At 48.4% G+C, this 22,579-nt stretch overlaps 1 long non-coding RNA gene across 2 annotated transcripts in view; it reads right to left on the reverse strand.

Moving 5' to 3' along the window:
* The window catches only part of LOC144173372 (uncharacterized), a 109,287-nt gene that overhangs the window by 15,712 nt on the left and 70,996 nt on the right, over positions 1–22,579 (reverse strand). For both annotated transcript variants that reach the window (XR_013323237.1, XR_013323238.1), the window contains exons 3-4: positions 10,283–10,312; positions 5,008–5,040 (exon numbers count right to left, since the gene is read on the reverse strand). This is a non-coding gene — a long non-coding RNA (uncharacterized LOC144173372). The remainder of the gene's footprint in view (positions 1–5,007; positions 5,041–10,282; positions 10,313–22,579) is intronic.

The following is a 22,579-nucleotide window of genomic DNA, read 5'->3' on the forward strand; positions in this document are numbered from 1 at the left end:
AAGAAGCAAGCGCAGGCACACGGCTGTAAGGAAAAGTCTGCACGTAATCAAAAGAGCAAGCAGTGCAGGAAAGCAACGCCGTTCAGCTGTAGTCCGGGTACAAAATACGGGAAGAATACCATTGACAGGCGGTCTGTCTCGAGACGTTGCCCAGATAAGGCACGGAGAGGGGCAAATGACAACACGACGACGGACTAAAAGCCGTAAGAGGAACGAATTGCTCAGTAATCAACACGCCAGCCAAGTTCGCGGGTGCCACGAGATAGGCAATTAGTCCTCCTCTTGGAGTAGCCATAATACCAACTTTAGAGAACGCAAGCGCAGATGAGCGAATAAGACAAAAACGGAGAGAAGGTGTGAACTGTGCAAAATCTAGAGAATGCTTGCAATAGGAAATGAGTGGAGACGACAGGGGTGGGGTCGTAGGTACGAGAGACAAGTGAATATGGATGGGTGTCAAGGCCGAGCCGACAGTGTTGTTAAGGGTGATGAATGAAAGAGGCGGAAGAAGGTCAAGCCACAGGTCAACAAACCCGACCGAAAATACGGAGCTGTCCTGCACAGGAACAAGGACTCAAAGGATGACCAACAGGTTGGGTATTAAAGAAAAGCATAAATCTGGTAGGGTAAAAACTAAAGTAAAACTAAAAACTAAAGAGCCTTGTAAGTGTATAAAGTGTAGAGATAAGTGAGGCAATTGCTAAGCTCGTATTGGGTGAGATTGTTTTCCAGTTTGAGATTTTTTAAGTCGTTTGATTTCGGTTTCATTCGGTTTGATTTCAGTTTGATGTGTTAGAGGGGAGTGTATATGTAGAGTGGTGTTTGGGAGAGTAATGTTTTGATTATAGAAGTGGTGAAAGTTGTGTGAGCACGATGCGTGTCGTCTGTGAACTGGGGTAGACTACAGACAAACATTAAAAGTGAAGAGGAAGGAAAGTGCGAAGTGAAAAGTATGACGGGGAAAGTGAGCAGTAGAGGTGAACAGTGGACTCATGAGAAGTGAGCAACGGCGGTAGAAAAAGAAGACATCGGTTGCCAAGGGCAAACAGTTTTTTGAGAAAAATTCTCTTCGAGCACCCCCTGAGAGGACATGCATGAAACACTCTCCACGTCCCTGAAAGAAAAAAAAAGAACTAAGAAACGGGAATTTGAAGTGCGCTCCAAGAACGCACCAATCGACGAACGCCACGCAGAAACACCGAGGAACTATTGCCAAATATGGCAGCGCACCAGATACCCAATCCTACAACACCGCGAAGGAGGCAATCGGCACGGTCACCAAATATTGTCAAGAAAAGGGTAACAGTCAATCAGGGTGGGCTGCGATAGACGCCAGAGGGTCAAAAGCGGGTAGCACAAGGAGACGTGGGGAGGCAAGAAATCAGAAGGTGGAAGGAGCACGTGAGCTTCAAAATTCCCCCGCGTTTCCCCGAGGGGGAGAATGTGAAAGTGCGAATGCACGGTTGTCGGCCCGCTTGCGGCGCTTGCGCTCGGCCCCCGCAGCCCACCGCCTCGCCGCCTTCTCTTCCATCTCTTCCATCGGGTTTGTAGTATCACGTGCACACCACGCAGTTATCAAGCCGCTATAACGCCGCTGAGTCGCCAACGCACGCCGCTGACGACGTAGTTTGAATGCGTTAAAGATATAAGGCGCGTCACTAACATTGATATCAGCGTCGCGTCCGTGGCATGGTCGGTAGAGCGTCGCGCTGCGGCCGCGAAGTCCTCGGATCGAAACCTGGCGCCGGATGCTGTTTCTTTTTTAAATATAGAGGAGCACTGCGGACGCCGACGCCGCCGCCGCCGCCGCCGCCGGCGATGGATGGTTTGGGGTCGCTTATAAAGTGCATTCGCACTTAAAAAACGAGCCAGGGGTACGCGGCAAGGCCGCCGACTATGCCTACCAAGTCTGGGCAGGAGCGGGCCGACTTTGCAGCGTCTGCGGCGCCCTAGTCGCACCACGAACTTCGGTATTTGTGGCCCCAGCGCCGGGAGTTGGGAACCTGCTGCCAGCGTGCACGCTCCGTCGAACTTCGCTTCGCCGGCTCCGAAGGTCTACGTTCGTTCTGGGACCTACCTGTGACCTCCAGCGGCCGCGGCTACTACGGGGGTAGCCACTGAGGATCTACTTTGGGACGCCCGGTGCCAACGCCGTTCACACGACGACCGAGCGCAGCGACGCCGCTATCACCACGAGATGACGGGTACCAACGCACCGCGGCCACGCACGGGTGCGACACGTCAGCGCCGAAGTCCGGGGTAGGCCAGTTCGGTAGGGACACGTAGTATGCGACACAACTAGGGACTATAGTTGTTAATAGCACTCGAAGATGATGATTAATTATTAAAGTGTGGACTGCGGTCCTTCAATTGGACTATATATGAACTTTATTGCAGCGACTTTCGGGTTTGGTTGATGATGTGTGTCGTGTATGTTTAATAAGGGGTGTCATTGTTAATCGGGTTTGTGCTGTTTTTTTGCTACTGTGGTTTACTTACAGGGTTTTTGCGAGTGTGTAAAACAAATGCGTTCTTTGTTAAACTCGTCAACGGCTTTCCAACGTCAATCTCTCTGAGGTGGTCAAGACACCTCCCCATCATCACGTAACAAAAACAATTGTGTCCTCGGGTTGGCCGTCCGGCTCGCTACCATTCTTGGCCATGATGCCTGAGGGGCTCTTGCGCTGCGCTCGTTGATTGCCGAGGCCTTGGCACGTGCTTCAAATTCCCGTTTCTTCGTTCTCTTTCCCGGGGGGTTTGATGCATCCCCTCTCAAGGGGTACCCTAGACACATGACAGCCACATCTGCTGTAGCAGCGTTCTTTGTGTAAACTTCGCAACGGTAGGTAAATCGCGTAAAAGCCCTGGTTGATTACTTGATTGCCCTTATTGTACTTACTACTTGGTCTTCTCTTTTCCAGATGTGTCGAGGCGTCGGTTAAAACAGATCACTTTTTTTCACGAACACTCCTTTGTTGGTTTTTCGCTCGATTGTGCATGTATACGGCTATGGTTCATTTGTGATCCTATAAAATTCTTCCTAGATCTTTCTATGGCAGTTTTTGGCTTATTCTGTGTTTTGTTTGTATAGTGTGTTTTGAAATGCCTACGCCCAAACGAGTGTAAGTAGCTCTCTACATTTCGTAATTGTTTAGAGCACCGTAAAAGTACTGTCTTTGTTACAGTTTGAAAACCGATCAGTAGTTCAGTTTAGGTTGAATCCTCTTCAGGAAGAGTTTCACATCTATTTGTAGCTCCACTGAAACGGGCCTTCAGCCTCATGTGCAGCCACTGTCGTATTGTGAAATAAATGTTTTTAACGAAAACTAAAGAACGGTGCTTAGAAAAAAATCTAGTGCAATTCTTCAACGTGCTTCCAATAACACGATTAACTTTTGTGTCTTAAAGAAAAGGGAACAATTTGTTTGCTTCGGATTTAGAAGCTAATAGTAGATAGATGTTGTATTGTGTGCTTGAAGTACTTGCAGTCTGCGTTTCGATGAATTGTCATTTTATGTAGGCTTGAATGTATTAGCGTCCGTCAGTGCCGCACACAATATGATACACAAAAATTCCCCATTAAACTTAAATACGGCAAAGAGCGTTTAGAGACTTAAATCTTGGCCCGAAACAGCGCCTACATCATGTACAGGAAAAGTAAACAAGCGAAGAAAGGTGGTTTGGGGTTCAAAACTAGCAAGCGGAAATTATGCGAGCATCCAGGGACGTCCAATTTTTAAAATTCCCCAATAAAAGATGTCTTCTATTCATGTTTATGTAATGTCGGCCCCCAAGATTTGTTGATGTTTTGATGCCCGTTGCTTCAAATAAACTGTAGTGTCTTGGCTACAAAGAGACCAAAATTATGAAGGCATGTTTATTCCTTAGCTTATGTTTCAAGTTCTCCCATTTTTTTATGTTACCATTGGAGAGTTGAAATGACTACACGTGCGGGTGGTTAGATTTCCATGGAACAGACGCCCGACACATGCCCATATCGCAGCTGATGCGGCTTGCCACCACCAGAGTGCGACCCGACCGCTTCCCTTGCTTGAGGGTACTGAAGGGTGCCAGCCTCTTTCATTGCATGAAGTATCGTCGGCGCACCACGCGTACCCTTCTTGCTCAGCGTTGATCGGACATTCCTGGTGGTTTTAAGCAGCCGCTAGGAGGTGAAGCTTTCGAGAATCCGCATCAATGAAGCTATGACGCCCGCGATTAGAACCTTTTGTTCAACACAAGTTACTCAGGAGGAACGTCCGTTTGTTACTGTGCCGTCCACGCAAGCTATTCTGGACTACCTCTTGGGGACATGCCAGGGTAGTTAATTAGCCAGAGTTCGTTATTAGATTGCCTGCGGCTATCAGCCAGGATGACCACACGAGCTTCACCTGTGCACGCACGGTCGCTTATACCGAGTAGTCGTTATTTCATCGGGGAGACGGGAGAAGTTAGTTTCATTTAGATTATGCGGCGGGCGCATTTCCACAGTTTTATTTGTTGGGCCACTAAAACACCTAAACGTAAAAGTGTTACGTGAAGCTAACTTCTTCACCTAATTTCAAAATTGTTATATTGCAAAATTGTTCGGTAAATCAAAACTGGAAAACTGTTTTGCAATTTTGCAAGCAAGACTGTAAAATTGTTAGATAAAGCCGTTACGTGAAGCTAACGGCTTTACCTAATAATTTTGCATCTGGGCTGCATAAGATATACGTGCTTAATCTTAGTACCCCGTTGTGAGTCTCGCATAACTACTGCGAAATCGCGCTCAATAGTACCACGAGCAATGCCAAGGATACTACGTGGAAACCGGCATGCAGTGCAGCTTTGGCAGTTAACAACACCATTATGAATTCTCGTTTGCGGTTTTTATGGTTACACGTTATGCCCTAATCTTGTTGTTTTTACTATGCTGTTTGACGCGCTGTTTTGGTTTTTAAAACTTCCTCAATAATCTGGCAGTACACGCATACTGACGAAAATAAGGTAGAGAAATCGACGTACCGCAGCGATGAAATAATTCAGGTGGAAGTTTTTCTGCAACAAAAAAGACATTTGACGTGAGATGGAGGCATAAGTGCACACGGTTGACATAAAATGCACACGGTTGCCAGTCTGTCTCAACCTCTAAAAGCTTGTGGTGGACAATTTGGTGACATATACTTTATTTAAACATTGGCGCAAAAAAACGAGATCAAGTAATTTTTTTCCTGTACCGTCAAATATTACCGGAAACTGCCAATAATACGACAAATGGTAAACTACTTCGGCAATCCGCATTTTAATAAACGACGACAAGAGTCACCAGCATTTCAAAGCGTAAACAAATCGCAATAAAAATTTCTCTGGGCACTGATGTCTGCATGCGCGCTTTCAAGGTCAAAGCTCCTTGACATTTTTCTGTCCGTTTGTTTTTTTCGCATCTTCCTCTTGAAGCAGCATGCACTCCCTATTCTACAATATTTACATTTTCAATTAACAGTTTTGTTAATTTTGTGAAGCGTACACATTAACCCCTCAAACCTCCGGATTACTCGCCAATCCCATCAGTGGGCATTTGCCATGGAGAAAGGAACAACCACGACAACATTTTAGTTTGTGGAGCGCATACATTAACCCTTCAAACCTCCAGATTACTCACCAATCCCATCAGTGGATATTTGCCATGACGAAAGGAACAACAACCACGACAAGTTTTGTTCTACAGCTGGCAATTTAGGGTGACAACTCGTTGGTAACCAACTGGGCTGCTACTGCGAATACCTGGGTGGAAATGCCCTCGACTCAGATGTGTTTTTTATATTACCCTTTCCAGCGGCGGCGATTTCCTTGACCGGACAACTGCAGTAACTAGAAACACCTGTAAATATTTTTATGTACCCTCAAAACATCTTCAATCCGCCGCTTTACTGAAACCGATAATATTGTACAATGCATGAATGTTTTTGTTTTGCTTTTGATGAACGATATGTCTTGCGTGGTTTTCGGTCCTCCTGCGGAGCCTTCTAGTCCTAAAAAGTGTTGTATTCTTATTGTTGTATTGACTTATAACAGTGCTTAGGATGGAATAAAATTTCAAAGTTTCGTTATTTGCTTTGTTGTCCGCAGGAAAGTTTTTCCTACTCTTATTACTACCTTTTCTCTGTGTTTTACAAAGTGATCGGAATTTTTTATATTCATATCTTAAAACGCAATTACGCAAACTTTGAAATTGTGCTCAAAGATATATGCTTCAGTCCACATCGGAAGATACTGTTTTCATAGATACCTAATCTGAAAAGAATTGAAGAACACAGTAGGAAACATTATTTGCGAAAAGACATGGCGACTACATAAGTATACACGATACAATTCCCAACCTTTTATTTATCTTTGTATGGTTCTCGAATCGGTCTGTATATGAATATGTGGTCCACTTCTTGCGCAGTGAGCATTTAGTATGGAAGACCGTCTCTCCCAAACTTACACCTTGTGATATCACAATATGAAGGGAGGATATTTTGTTGGTAACAATCCTATATATATTGATGTTCAATCAGTATCCAACTTCGCCCATTCTCATTTTTAAAATTTTTGCCATTCTATTTTAGGCTTGCTCCTGAGAACGTCTAGGTCCTTCCCCAATTCTTTTTGTTATTTGCAGTATGCCTTAAGGCCTGTGCCACAGATTTTCCTGCAATTTTGCTATTTCTGCGGGATTAAATGTTCTCCTGCTATACTGCGCTGTTTTTCCCTAATAAATTAGGGAGGCCTCTTACTTTTTATTTTCTTAAGTTCTTGTTGCATCCAGGAAGTTTTAGATCTTGGTGTTGATATTTAGAACAGCAGCTTGGAGCTCAAAAACAGCGTATAATCGTGTCTTCTGATTCGGGGTATGTTCAGGATAGTATCGGCTCTCTGTCAGGATAGCTTTTGTTCCTGCTTAAATTTTGTTACTTTTCCCATATGGCTGAGACATTTTGTTATCAGTGGTTTTCCTCTTGTATTCCTTTCAACAAATGCAGCTCCCATAGTTTCGTAGTGTAGCGAACCCCCTTTACGCTCAGGTATATTTACTAGTTGTAGTTGTTTTGAGCAATAGAAAACTCAAAATTTTTCAGCAGACTTTTTTTTTGACAAGCATTGGTTTTTTATACAATTTAAGGTCTTGTGATGCTTGATTTTCGTATTGCAGGCTACTTTCTTGTTTTAGAATGTTTTCATTGTATTGCTGAATGAGGGCTTTCTATGGGATCTTTGCATGGGAGCTTCCGTTTGAGGAACTCCAAAACTGTTTTTTGTCCCTTTTTTGTTAAGGCTGCCTTTCTGCTCCCGATAAGCAAATTAAAAGTACACACTTTTTTACTGTCGTTACATAGAGTGTTAAAAGCTGCGTCAACTACTATATTGTAAGTATGGTCGATATGGTAACTGCACAACGACGTAAATATCAGACGCGTACAACGTTAGACTTCAAATGAACCTTATTACATTGAATACCCAAGCATTTTTACATAGGGCTCAGGGTCACGCATGTTTACTGAAAACAAAACGCTATCATGTAGTCAAAATCTCACACAACGCCCCAGTCTATATAAAGTTCTTTGAGACTGCCAGTGAAGGCGCGATAGCGCTTACGTCAGCATCTCTAAAGTGTGACCTAAAATTAGATGTTGCGCACACATTGTTTACGTTGTATCGCCCCAGTTTATATTGGTGGAAACTTTAATTCAAATACCATACTATGTGATTACGTTTGTTGTGATTATGGCGGAAAGTTTTGGAATACACGGTAGAATAGGCCTCCTTACCGCCGAAACCAACCCTTTTGTCTCCATTCAAATCGGTTTTCAGTGCACCCCCAGACACCACTCCCGACATTACCCCTACTAAACCGGGTATTGGAGAAGATTTTAGACTTTTGTGTGCACGTGGGGAACGACCACTTTATTTTGACCTTCCGCAATGTGACCGTAAAAAAGGCGCCCTAGCAATACGAGTAGCTCCCGTAAAGGAGAATATACTTCGCTCACAATTCCATACCGCTGCCAAAGGTTGCTGCCTTTATTGAAGCGCGCACTGCGGCTCTCGGCGCCGTCAAAATCTATAGGTCAGACCCACATTGTGCAGCTGATGGCATGCGCGCAATTTCATATGCACATGTGAAAGCCTCAGTGAACGGTAAAAAAAGAACAAAAAATTAGTGCCCTCCCTTTCTGTGGAAACGGATGACCTGCGAAGCTGGACGCAGTCGATGGAGTGCCCAAAACAAGCCACGTTTAAACGTAATTTGCAATTGAGCAATTGCAATTGAAATTGAGCATACTCCATTTAGCTGAATGAAACTTGCAGGGACTCGCGGTTTATTCTAGCGAACAAGCATAGGGCTGTCTGTTTCCCTACCGCATCGTACACATCTTACTGCCCGTCTAACACACAACCCAATCCGTTCGACCAGTGAAGACACCGGACTGGTCGCATTCGGCTGTTTGACTTCCGCGTGTAAACCTCCTGCAAGCAGAACGGACATGTCATCAGTGAGGGCATGGAACCTATAGCATCGCTTGCCACCACTTCTACCTTCCGCCACTCCCACAACGTGCACGCACAAACTTGCAAACGCTTATGCGAGCCTGCTAAAACGTGAGCGAGAGGGGGTCGGCGGGTGGAGGCGAAAAGAAAAGAAAAAGAAAGGAATGAAAATCGGCGGGGATAGACATATACTATACTTTGCAGCGAAGACACCGACGAAGTACTTAAACCCGAGCAGCGTCGGCTTCCACACGGGAGACTTGTCCAAAAACGTATGAATAAAAAAACATAGTTTTCGGATGCTTAGCAAATGTGAACCTATCATGCTGCTGCCACGCAAACTTGAGGATCAGCTAAATGCGCAGCCCTTCGGTTTTTTCAGAACCCTAAAACCCTACTACAAGCGTCTAATCGCTTGTTCGTTCGAAGAGGGGTGCGGCCAGGGGATCCGGCGATAATGCAACGACGAGTACCATGACACAATAATTCGAGGAGGTGCCATGCTGCCTAGACGAGTGACTACGACGAGCACTGTATCTTTTCTTGCGGCGCAATTGTGTTTGCGTTCCCTGCGCGCCCTTGGCGCGAAAACCCACCTGTCGCTCGACGAACTTGGGTTAACCGCGTTCCACCACGGTGATTTTTGTAGCGTGACCTACACTGTCCGAGGCTGAGAAGCTTCTTCTGGCTCCTGGAGAGCCGTGCTGCGCATGCGCGAGGAGCAGTAACGTCTCACTACGCACAGCTGGCGCGCCGGAGCCGCCGCCACCGCGACAAGACTGGACTAGACTGAATTGTATTGGACTGGATTGGATTGGATAAAATTAGATTTGATTTTATTGAATCGGAAAACCATTTTAGCAGCAGTAAGCATAATAATCAGCTAATCGTAGCCAAGCAGGAAACCGAAGAATAACTAACTGAACCTTAGCTCACGCAACGTATATCCTGGCATAGCCGAGATAAGACACTGCTGATATTTTCCCGCGTACTAGGCGCAGCACTGGCTTCACACTACATTTTAAAAAGCGTCTAAGTGCTGACAATATTGAGGTGCCGTGCGAGGGGCGCATGATGGAAGAAAGAGGGGAACCGCGTTTCAAGTCACCAGCGGTGCAAGCGCAGCGCTACCCCAGGAAACGTCGCCCCGGTCGCGCGGGTTTACCTAAAGCCAACTGTCTCTGCACACACTATGTCATTATTGGTTCTCCTAAGGTTCCGTGTCTGCGATCCGTAGCGCAAAATTTTACAGACATGGGGATATATAGCTCGTGGAGCAATCAAAACGTCAGCATATGCGGTGAAATGTTTAGTGCGGCGTAGTAAGCCGAAGGAATATGGAGTAAACTGGAGGCAGATTGCCTCCATGTGGCACTGCCGCATATGGAGGCAATCGGCAAAGTTAACGGGTTAGTCTTTACTGTTTACAGCGGGGTCGTTCTGTTGACTCAACATCTGCAAGAACAACAAAGGCGCTTCTTCGCAGCATGGGGCACTTGAGGCTTTTGCTATTATATGCGTCTCATAGGTGTTCAGCGTGGTGCAACAGATGAATGAGACACACGTGTTAATGCTGAGCCATTTATGAGAGCCGTCGCTTTCTTTTCAGAGATTTTGAGAGCCGTGCTCACGTTGATTGCCTAGAATCATTTGTCCGACCGTTCATCAAAGTTTAGTAGATCGTTTTTTGTTCGCGTGGTAGTGTGGCTCTGTTCGTCTGAAATAACATATTTTCCCCAAAAAAAGAGTTACCAGTTAGTAAACTTACCTTATCTTCATGCTTCGAGCTTTCAGTACCCTAAAAAAAAGACGAGTAATGTTTTTTACGAGCAAAAACATTCAAAATATAGTTTTACAATGTAGTGTATGAAACTAAAATGTGAAACGCTGGGCTCAACGACCGGGTAACACAGAACGTGGTGGCGTATTTGAGGTAGATTGCATGTTCCCTAATGTAGCAGCATGGTTGCGACCACCCTCAATCTTGCTAGTTTCTTTTTTAAGTCTGGTACTTCGATGTAGATATGTTCTATATCAATACTCGCACCAAATTTCGTCAAAAATTACAACGGTTCGGAGGTTTTAGAATTGTTTAAGCGCAACGTTCAGCCTATCACCTTTTTCATTACTGCTTTGCATCGTGCAGGAGGGGCCGCTGGTTTACCTTTGTTGAAATTTAAAGCGGCAACCCCTGCGTATTTATCATACCTCCATTACTACCGTACCCTTCCCATCTAACGCCTTCCCGCATACGCACCCTTATTAGCTAACCTACGCATCATTGGCTCAGACGATCTCAGGCTTCGCCATGAAAACGACACTCTCCGACGGCCTAGTCAACATCTCAACTTCGGTCCGCACACCTACCCAGACACTCGCATGATGTCAACGGTCAGCAACGAAAGCACACTGCCTCCCACGTAGCGCAAGGCCCCCAAGACGGCCCTGCCGCCACATTGACACCCATAACCCCTTGCCTTATGGAAAGCCCTGTGGCCAGAGCGGCAAGAACATCTTCAACTTCACAGCTTCCTCATCACCTCACAAAGAAGAATGCACGACAACACTGCCAGCCTGCCCAATCAGCTCCGTACTTGTGTCGAGGAACTTATCCCATCCACACCCATATTTCTTGTGCTAACTGGGTCTTCCACTATTCTCTTACCCGTGGAAACTCAAAGTGATGGCAATGGCTCCGCAGGAGATTCGAAGGCAAACGCGATACCCTCCAGGCTTATACTACCACTACTGATACCGCCCACCCTTCCCCGCTGTCATCGCAGTTCAGGAAGCTCGTCGTGCTACCAAATTCTGCGGGTATTGATCCCAACAAGACACCAGCTTTACCACCCTGCCTACCCTGGCCCAATGATTCTTGTGGGCTGGCAAAGCATAACTCACCATCAACGCCCTCCCGCACCTATTAGTAACCATCTTCCCCTGCAAATATTCGCTACCTTTAATACAGATTACAAACATCTACAGTGTGCCTTTGCAGGGTCATCACAACTTCCTCACCCTCCTTAGGCACGCTATTCGGAACTAGCAGCCGCCACCATATAATGATGTTTTGGCAAATTTAACGCATAACATAGCCTGGGGTTGCACTCGCACCACGTTGAAAAGCTGTCTTCTTAGAGAAATCATTGAAATATATTTTGCTTATTATATACTGCGTACAATTCAAGGTCAATTCAGGGTGAGTATTTACACAGTAATCAATGCAAGAAATACAAAGCGCACACGAATAAAATGAAACAGACTAACAAACATCACTGCAAAAATGTATGGACTATGTGAAGGACTTCCATTCAGACATTGTGCGAGGGAAGAAAGAGAAGTGAATTGTGCAAGATCCCGCAAAATAGTGCTTTAGACACGTACACAAAACTTACACTCCCCGGCCAGGAAGGCTAAAGACTGGCTTTAAGGTTCAGACTTTGAAGAGGGTGCTTGGTCCCAGCGATCACACAGCAATGATTGTCATTGTCTTTGCATAAGCGGTGCTAAAGCGGAAGTTATAGCAGCCTCACGCGGGGGGGGGGGGGGGGGGCAGCCTATGGCTGTGATTAAGGCCGCCCTGCTGTGACGATGGCGGTGTGACCCCGATGGCGGGAGATCGGATGGGGAACGCGAGCAGCGGCACTTTTGTTTCGACGAGCGGTAAGATCGTGACGAGCGCCGAGAACACAGGTGGTCTCATGTTCTATCACCCAACCGCGATATACGTTGTTGCTGATTAATGTAACCACCCTCGTTTAGCAGATTTCGTCCTTATTATGGCGAAGAGTGATTCGGCGGTGCTTCAATAATAGCCGGCATTTTCTGTAGCTCCACGGGGATGAAATTGGATCACCATATTCCGTACAACACCGGAACAATGGCTAGGTCTTTTGGCCTGCCTGTAGGAGGAACCCCGGGAGCCTCCAACGGCCACCTGAGTCCTCCAAGCTATCGGGACAAAGAGCCTGCGGGCGCATTTAACGCCTGGACCAAAAGCTTGACCTGGATTCCTAGGGGGTTGACTTTGCTGCGTAGGCACTTGACAGCTTCCCTGAAAACCACTGCCGATCAAGCGGTACTGAGAAATCTTATTTTGAAGAATCACATTAGCGGCGATGCGGCCTCTCTGTACGCTTACACTGATACTGCCCAAGCTACTCGCGGGGTCAACGCCTGCTTCGACGCCGCCCTCCGCTGTGCGGAGCATGGTTGGTTTTATTCGCGATGAGACTTCCCGTATGCCTCACCAAGTGGCCCATATCTGTCGATCTGGTGCCGCTGTGTAGAAGTGATGTTTAGGCTCGCTTTAGGCAAGAGCGTCTTCCCTCTTGGTAATCCGCTTGTGAAATCGTGGGACTGCATGCTGTCAAAGATGAGGCAGTTCCTTCAGGACTCGCAATTCCGCTTTTCGAATATTTCTCTTCGCCTTTCGCTTAATTGGTGTTATTTCCCCCAGCCTGCGTCGAAACTGCTGCGCGTATTAGGTCATTAGCGCGAAACGCGGCGGTTTTCCCGCCAGGAAAACCAAGGACGCTCGGTACCCGGCCGACCACCCAAAACGATGGAGATGTAAGTTTCTGCATGTCCACTTTGTCATTCAGTCCGTCTGGCTTATTACGAGCGAAACGTGGCATTGCATGCCTTCATTTCTGACGTCGCGCCGCATGTGACAAGAGCTTCATCTGCTGCAACGCCGTCGAGCGAGTGTTCCCCCTGGGTCAGGGACAAAACGCTGAATTCCACCGAAGGATGGTCTCTGCGATCGGAGTGGGCACCCTGAACAATCCAGCCAAGAAGTAAGGCATAAAGTCTGCCGTAGAATTTATCGCTACGGGATTTGACAATAGCAATCGGATACAATTAGTATACTGATATGATGCTCCATCATGCTGAAGCGAGAGGAGGGTGGCTGCGCAAATACCACGGTTCTCCATGATTCTAAGTGCTTAATTGGTGATTGGGTAACTCGTAACTGCTAATATGCTTGGTACTTCAAGGGCGCCGATGGAAATTTGCTTCCCATCACGCTGGGTGGCCGTAGTGACTCACATGTGATGATTGTTGTTGGATGGTTCTTGCCGAATGTTACTAGCTTGGGTTCTTCGATTGCTTCAAAGGAGCAACCCGGAGCCCACGATACGTCCCACCGAACAAATTTCCGCTGGCTCTCAGTGTCGACAAAGACCCTTAAAAGCAGCTGACCCTTCAGCCCTAGCACCCACGAGCGGAAGGTCTGTAAGGAGACTGGCCTGGGCTGACTGTCGTTGGTCGAGGCCATGATAACCAATGCCATGGGGTCGAAACTTCTGATCATATCAGCTGGGCCCGTTTGACAAGACGATTGTGCACGCTTGCCCTCGAGCACTGCGTCTGGTTGGAACACGCCGCACAGCGACATGGGACGTCGGCATGAATAGCGGCTGCAATTCAAGGTTCTCAATGCTTCTGCTTGCCGCAACTGATGCTGGGTCTGCCTGTTTGCAGTCGCCCTCGCTTTTCGTCCGGCGCTATGAACGCCGTGCGGTGCGCGATGCATTGGCCTCGTCTATGATCCCGACAAACGGGTCAATGGTTCCAACAAGGAGGCGAACACCCGGCAAGTAGCGCTAAGTGAACGGTGGGCTACGATCCACGTGCGGGACCTCTCAGGGGGCTGGAGGGCGTTCAAAGTCCTAACCGGTGCTGTGGGTCCTTTCTCACAAATTTACACCTGAATCCGGTGAAACCCTAGAATTTCTCCCACTTGCTTCGCGTCGTCGCGTGTGTTATTTTGACATATTTTCATCCGTTGCCAGGAAAGAATAGCAATGTCCGGGAGCATAGACTAGAGAAGGCTTCGATGGACGACGACAGCGAACTGGCTGATGTGACACCTAGTCCCTACAGCGGGATGATACAAAAGACGATCTCGTCATACAACTGCCGCAGCCTTTCGACTCCGAAGAGGTATTCACACGCGTTATGGCTAGGAGAACGTCGACGTGATAAGCCACTAGAACATTTCTGCGGCCAAAACGGTCTCAAGAATCTTGAGAGCAGCGTCATAGCCGTTCAAAGCGTGCCTGATACCCTTGAAAGCGGTCCTAATGGGACCGCTGAAGCAGGAGCAGATATACTGGAATTTACCGATCTTTGGGAAGACGGGATTGTATGAATCGTTCCTTCTAACTGCTCCAAGAATCCTGCCTGGTACGACGGTGCACTGAGAATGATTGCCTGGAGCTTTGGGAGTGCGCCTCGGGAACCAGACACGGCTGGAAAACTTGTAAATGCACTCACCATCTGTCATTGATCATGATCGCCAATCACCCAGTCGAGATACGCTGCCGCCCGCTTTCTGATGCTTTCTGATGTTGCGTCGACACCCACATCTGGCGAGCATAGACCGCGGCGTCGCACGCGCGTGAACTCGCGTCTTTATGCATTTTGGTGACGCCCAGTAACCGGTGTCAAGGCAGGGCGATGTCGACACGTGCAAACGCAGAATATACGCCGCATACGGTTGCGGTATGTCCTGTTACAGTTGATGCGTAAAAAGTAACGGTAACGCGTTACTAGTACCTAGCTACTGCTCCATGCTGGTCTATCTGCGGGTGTCCCCACCATCGCTTTCCCCTTTTCACTCCCCCTCACGCTGGGAGCAGGACCCTAGAGTTCCGACGTGCAAGTGTTCTCGACTTTTGTTAAACCGATAACTCTTTGATGGAAAGTTGCAGTCATCCGCTGCAAAATTTTGCCTCAAGCTACAATCTCATTACCAAAAAATAAAGACTCTCAGGTTTCTGCACTTTGACGCTCTCTGAGGCGCTTCTTTGGCTGCTCACGGGCAGCGGTGTGACCATATACTCGTACTTTTATATTTCCACCCGTCCTGCGTAATTCCTTGCCCCCAAAAAGGCGGACGCACCAGATCGCGCGATATAACTATTGTTTGTCCAAGGAGATGAAAGGTTTCGATGAGAAACAGTTGAAGCGAGGACTGATTCTGAAGGCACCGCGGAGAGAAGCAACAGGTCTTGATTTTAAACATCCTAGCTCAGTTTCTCGCGCTAGCTAACAAGTCTCCACAGAACGCTCGGAGTCCAAAATACGCTGGAGGTAATGAAACTTTGAAAGACGCCAGACAGAGCGACACCACACCCTTGTGAGGAAAAAACAACGACTAAATTTATTTCGATAGTGCTGCTGCCTACACAGCGAGCTCGAGGCGGATATCCAGTGTTGCCAGATGGCTAGAAGAAAGGAGCCGAAGTTGGGGGTTTCTACATACTCCCCCCGGAATGAGCTTCAGATCATTCTAAGGTACATTCTATAGGATACAATAGCTGAATCGGTCTTCTGAGGATGGTTCCACTTGGTAGACGCACCATACACGCTCTAACATGTCCATCTCGTCTGACGAGCACATCGTCTACCACTCCGGTTTTCCAAAGCTGTCTTGGCAGATGATGCTCATGAACTAGCACAAGAGTTCCTTTCTTCAATGCACTGGATACGGCAAAATGCGCGGAGCGCAAACAAGTCAGGTACTCCTGTCGCCATCTTCGCCAGAAGTGATCAGCCAACCTTTGCCGGTATCGCCAACGACGGGTCAACTGATCCTGCGTTGATGAGTGTGTTTCCTGACTAGACCTACTGGGAAGGCAAGTCAAACGTCTGCCAACAAGAAAATGTGTCGGGGTCAGTGGTTCTGGTTCGTTCGATTCCGCATACACGTAGGTTAGCGGTCTTGAGTTTATGACGGCTTCGATTTCGGTCAGAACCGTAGTAAGCTCCTCAAAATTGCAGTAGCAGTTGCCGAATACCGTCTTTAGAGATGTCTTTACGGACCGTACCATTCTTTCCCAGAATCCGCCCCACCAGGCGGCTCTTTCGACGATGAATTTCCACTGAATCTGATGACCCGTGAAATAGTTCTAGACATCTTCTCCACGCAGTGTTTCCCACAGTCGCTTCAAATCCTTTGATGCTCGCTTGAACGTTTTTGCGTTGTCCGAAAAGATGGTTCGACAAACTCCTCGTCTTGCTATGAACCTTTTGAATGCCATGAGAAAGCTGGAAGTAGTCATGTTACCCACTAGCTCCAAGTGCACAGCGCGTGTAACCGCACACGTGAAAACCAGTATGTATGACGTTTTGCTCCTGCCCTGATCCTTTGTATTCAATGGTCCTGCGAAATCACGGCCAGTCACCTCAAACGGTGGAGCCTGAGTCACCCTGTCACGTGGCAAAGGAGCTAATGATTCGGTTGCAGCGCAGCTGTTGAAACGGTTGCACGTGAAGCATTTCTTCAAGGCCTTTTTGACCATCTGTCTTCCACGAACCACCCAGTACTGTTCCCTGAGCTCCGTGAGCGTTTCAAGTGCGCCAGCATGTAAAAGTCGACGATGGGTGGCGCATATCAGGAGCTCGGTGAAATGATGGCCCGCAGGGAGAATGATCGGATGCTTCGTGCTGTAGGAGAGGGCGGAGTCGCCAAGACGTCCTCCGACCCTTAATATTCCGTCTTGGTCGCAGTAGACATCCAGGTCACGCAAAGGAGAGTTGCATGCCAAGCGAGTTGACCTTTGAATACATTGCAGCTCTTCGGGGAAGGCCTCGCGCTGCACCTGCGCTATCACAAGCGCCGGAGCTCATGCGATCTCGTCTGCTGTCAGATGTCCCGTGTGCTTCTCGTTTCGGTTTCTTGAGTTATGCAAGAAACGCTGCACCCACGCGACAACTCGAACAAGCTTAAAAAGGGAGCTGTACTGCTTCATTGGGAAGACCGTTTCTTCGACTGATACGTTGTGAACGCGAACTGGTCTTCTTTCTTCCTCTGCTTCGGTCCGTTCGACACCCTCGTGTCTTGGCCAGGCCGCAGGTGGTTCAGCAAGCCAGCTTGGTCCATTCCACCAAACCATGTTTTCCTTGAGGGCCTCAGGGCTCACTCCTTTCGTCAAGAAATCAGCTGGGTTCTCCGCTCCGGGGCAGTTATTCCACGTATCCGGATCAGTTCGTTGTTGTATCTCCAGCACTCGATTGGCCACAAAGGGTTTTCCAGAGTCGCGCTGACCCTCGGACCCAGTGTAGTGCAACGTTAGAATCTGTCCACATGTACCACCTCGCAACTGGTAGGCTCAAAAATTGGGACAAATATTCCTTCATTCTGGCACCCACCAGCATTCCCATCAATTCCAGCCTTGGAAGAGAAAGCTTCTTGATTGGCGCCACACGTGACTTCGATAAAACCAAAGACACGGTCGTTTCGCTTGTTCCTGTTGCGCACAATTACGCTACAGCCTTGGGGCGTGCATCCGTGAAAATGTGGACGTCAATTTGGCCGTCCTTGAGACCACTGTATCTTCTGGGTACTGTGACCTACATTAAATGATGCAGCTGTGTGTGCCACTGCTTCCAAGCTGTCTGTACGTCTTCAGGTAGAGGGGCATCCCATTCGAGTCCCCGTTCCCAGAGTGTCTGAAACAGCAACTTCGCGGTCACTGTTACTGGGGAAATGAGTCCAGGCGGGTCATAAATGCGCGCCGATGCTTGAAGGATGAAGCGTTTTGTATTGCTATTCTGATCCAAGAATTCCAGGACGGCATTTAAAGAGAAGGCCAAGCAGTCTTGGTCCTTGTTCCACACGAGTCCCAAGACCCGTGAGCAGCTGGCCATGGGGCATTCAACTTGGCTCTCGCCACATCCTGTCCTGTCATTGTCCAGCAATCGTTGCAATGTCTTCGAATTCGTGCTCCACTTCCGTAGTGTCATGCTCGCAAGATTCATGACTTCGAGGGCTCGACGGTAAAAATCTTCCGCCTCTTGTTCAGACTCCATTCCGGTGATTAGATCGTCCACGTAGAGGCTTTCCGCGATCTTTTTTGTCGTCTCGGGGTGGCTGTACGCCTTCGACAAGTGATGACGCAAAGTGGCGGCGAGAATGAACTGGCTGCTTGTCACTCCAAAGGGCACCCTTGTCATTCTCCAGACTTCTATCGGTGGGCTTGGGTCGCTCTTTGTTGGCATATGCTCATACCAAAGGAATCGCAGAGCATCGCGATCCTCAGGGCGCACCGAAATCTGCAGGAACGCCTTTTCAATGTCAGCAGTGAGGCCGATGCGATGAATCCTGAAGTTCAGTAGTACCCTCAGAAGGTCCGGGTTCAAATTTGGTCCTGCCTCCAGACTCTCATTTAGGGAAGCACACCCTGCATCACTGGACGATGCATCGAACACGACTCTAATTTTTGTCGTAAGACTGTCAGGTTTGAAGACTGCTCGATGTGGCATGTAGTACATTCGTTGTTCGGGCTTGACGTCAGCCTCTGCAGGTACTCGTTCCGCAAATCCTTGCTGCAGGTACTGACGTATCGACTCATCGTACTCAGTCATCATCCGTTCATCATTGATTAGCTTCTTAGTGAGGTTGAACAAACGCTTCTTTGCTACAGCTTCGTTGTCAGCTAATTGGAAATTCACTTGCTTCCAAGGCAGTCCAACCTCGTAGCGTCCGTCAACGAGCTTAATGGAGGACGTAAATTGCTTGACAACATGGTCCTCTTCGTTTTGTTGGGCGACTGGTTCGGTAATGCCCAGACTCTCAAGCTCCCAAAAGGTCCTGAGTTCGGCGGACAGGCTCTGCGTTTCTCCACACAGGTGGGTCCGGAGAACAGCAGCGGTCGAACAGCAGGCAGTTGAGCTGCTGCGAGGAGTTGGTCCCTGAAGTGTCCACACAAACTTAGTGTTGACCGCAACCAGAGCTCCCTGCAGTTTCTGCATGTCTCCAGACACGAGAGTCCAGTAGTAGTCAGCTCCAACGAGAATGGAGATGCCAGTTCTCATCAAGTGGGCTGGGGGCACGGTGACATCCGCCAATTCCCGTATCTTCGCCTTGGCTTCATGAACGACATGCTCAGGAAGAATGAGATGGTCAGTGCAGATCTCTGGTATTTCTAGAGCTTCGATGGAATGCTCTTTTCGGTTGTACTGGCTCCTGAGCCAAAGTCGCACTCGCTTGCGTTTTTCCTTGATGATGTTTCCGGCTCCTCCGAAGGCGTATATTGTGACGTCCTCTTCCCCAAGAACTTCCAGCTCCAGTTCGCGAGAAAGTTCTTCGGTCACAAAGGTACGCTGGCTACCTCCATCAAACAGGAGGCGGGCCAGTGCTCTTCGCTGACGTCCTTCTGCCCAGACTTGGGCCGTTTGGAGAAACACGGAACACGCCTTCTCGTTCTTCTTGCCCGTAGCGGAATGCAGCTCTGTTGTTGTGTTCTCACTTTTCTTCCACCCAGGGTCGCACATCTGAGTCAGGTGCCTTTTGCCGCAATTCTTGCACCTTACGCTTTTGTTGTGACACTGTCTCGAAGTGTGACCTTTGACAGCGCAGCGGAAGCATCTACCGGAATCCCGGAGGGTCTTCTTCTTTTCTTTCTTCTAGAGAAAGTGGTGCTTGACATTCCTTCGTTCCGTGGTTCTTCGCAGCACAGATTGCGCATGGATCCATATGCAGCGACCCACTTCCTGAATACAATGAAGCCGTTGACGCTTTCGACTCTGGTCTTTTCATTTTCGAAACGAGGTTTCGTACTGGGGTTCTTGCGTTCTTGTCGGCCAACTTGCGATGCTTGTTCTCTACTTTCCACTTCGGTTTTTAAGAAATCAAGCAAGCCCTCTATGCGCAATCCGTTGTCTTCCTTGACTGCGGAACGACGCCTGTGATGTTCGATGACAAGTTCACTTGGCAGCGTTCGCAGCAGCGCGGAGCAAAAGCATCGCTCCGTAGCTTTCGCTGTTCACACCCAGAGCCGCGAGCGCCGACATGTTGCGCTGCAAGTGATCGTAGCGGCGCCGTAGGCTGTTAGCCACATTTTCACTTCGTATGGTAGGCAAGTCCAGTACTGGGTGAGATGTTCCTGGATAAGCACATCCGAGCGGCCAAAACGCTCCTTCAAAAGCTCGATGACGTTGGCGTAGTTCGCTCCTGTCACTTGTATCCCAGCTACCGCCGATGCAGCTTTCCCAGTGAGCGTTGTCTGTAGGTACAAGAACTTCTCCGCGTTAGAAAGAGCTTCGTTGTCGTGAATAGCCTGCCGAAACTGCTCCCAGAACGGCTGCCACTCCGTGGCAGCGCCGCTAAATCGTTGTAGAGCGAGCTTCGGCAACTTCACCTTCGTACTCGCAGAGCTCCGGTTACCGTCGGAAGGCGGCGGCGGCGTTGCTTCGCTCTCCGTTTTCTTTTTTGGTGTTTGTGCTTCTTGGGCCTCCTGGCCGAGCCTCGCTATGCACGTGACGATCGAGTCATCGTATTCTATGGTGCTGGCGTAGTTCTGCTCGGCTTCGTGTTCCAACACAAGTGGCTCAATGGCGGCATCCGCTTCGTTTAGTTTTATTTTCAGTGCGCTAAGCCTGGCCGTTAGAACGTTTAGGGCCTTTTCTTCTGCGTGGCTTTCAAGCGCTGAATTCGCTTCGGAAATCAGTTTCGTCACCTGAGTTCGCAATGCTGCTCTTTTCTGTTTGAGTCGGTCCATAGCCCCGTTGTGGCGTGGTAGGCTTCGTTTGGTTCTTCGGCTTCGTTGGGATGGCGTCTTTAGGCTTCGTGCGTGGGCGCGACAGAGTCAACTCGCGTTTCACTTCCCAAGTCTGTGTACGTTCACCATGTCCTTGGATTTGTCGTCTCGTCGTCACCCGATAGCCCCGTTGTTTCACGGTAAGCGTTGTTACTTTCCCGCGTTTTCGGCACCAAAATAATAAAACTTTGAAAGACGCCAGACAGAGCGACACCACACCCTTGTGAGGAACAAACAACGACTAAATTTATTTCGATAGTGCTGATGCCTACACAGCGAGCTCGAGGCGGATATACAGTGTTGCCAGATGGCTAGAAGAAAGGAGCCGAAGTTGGGGGTTTCTACAGGAGGAAAGCATAAACGCTGCAACTACCGCAAATATTAAAAGCGCATGTGTGCAGGGACAACACGCAGAGCGTGAACGGCGTTTTGCATTGTGCAGTGTACCTACGCGGATGCTCTTTTTCGCTAAAGTTGAATGCTCGGCCACGTCATTAACCGAATTTCCACACTGGGCCTTTACGATTGGTCATTCTCAAGCATTGTGGTGAAGGCGACCTAAAGAACCTTTTGAGTCTAGCTTCTGCCCACCAAACTTGCAATAAAGCCTCGCTCTCTTTCTACTCCATCCTGGTGTACACCATGCAGGTATTAGAGAGTAAAAGTATTTTGAAATCAGCGCTGCCAGGCCATGTCTTTCATTCTCAACGTGTTATCCAATGAAGCATAGTGACCTTCTTATTGGTACAGATACCAAGTTTTCCTAACCGTTGCAATTCACCCTCCGTCCTCACCCTTTTTGTTCCTTTCTTTTTCGCTTAAAGAAAGCAGGCAAACCGACGAGTGCGAGATAAAAGACTCCAATAATGTGAAACCTGGGGAGGGGAGAAGCATGCAGTGTATAAGTGTATTCAGAGATTGTAAGTCTCTCTCTTGCCACATGCCCACGGAGGTGAAACGGAGATACCTAGGGAGATGAAACCGTTGGGGGGCTAAAATATAGCTTTGCTGCAGAAGCCTCGTGTCTTTGAAGCACGAAGCGTTGTAGCGCGAGCCGTTCGAAAACGAGTGTCCCGGTGTGTTCTTTTAGTACGCGTTTTTGCCAATGGATATGAAACGTTCTAGCCCAAGGAAATGAAAAACGAGTGTTCCAGTGGTGGTATCTTACTACCCTTCCCGTTACAGCACGAGGTTTTGAAAAACGAGTGCCCCGGTGTTTTAGAACCGTGACTATATGCGATGACGACGACATGTGACGACGATTACATCAGACGACGACACGATACGCCGACAGCCGAAGCCCCTAAGGTGCTTCGCCCCTAAAAAAGCGCGATCGCGTCTATATGTTCCAGAAAATAAAGTCCATGCGCACACGGACAAGCCGACTCAGCGCCAACCTGTCTGCGGCGGCATTTAAGCGCGCTGCACGAGCAAATATCATTTTGCTGCTTGGCACCACAGCGTCCACATGAAGCGCTTTTTCGTCGCTAAAGTGTCTGGGCTGCCAGTAGCCG

This window comes from Haemaphysalis longicornis, unplaced genomic scaffold (genome assembly GCF_048455015.1).
Source record: "Haemaphysalis longicornis isolate Haplotype H1 unplaced genomic scaffold, Haemaphysalis longicornis Haplotype H1 scaffold_3, whole genome shotgun sequence".
In the NCBI taxonomy this organism is placed as follows: domain Eukaryota; kingdom Metazoa; phylum Arthropoda; class Arachnida; order Ixodida; family Ixodidae; genus Haemaphysalis; species Haemaphysalis longicornis.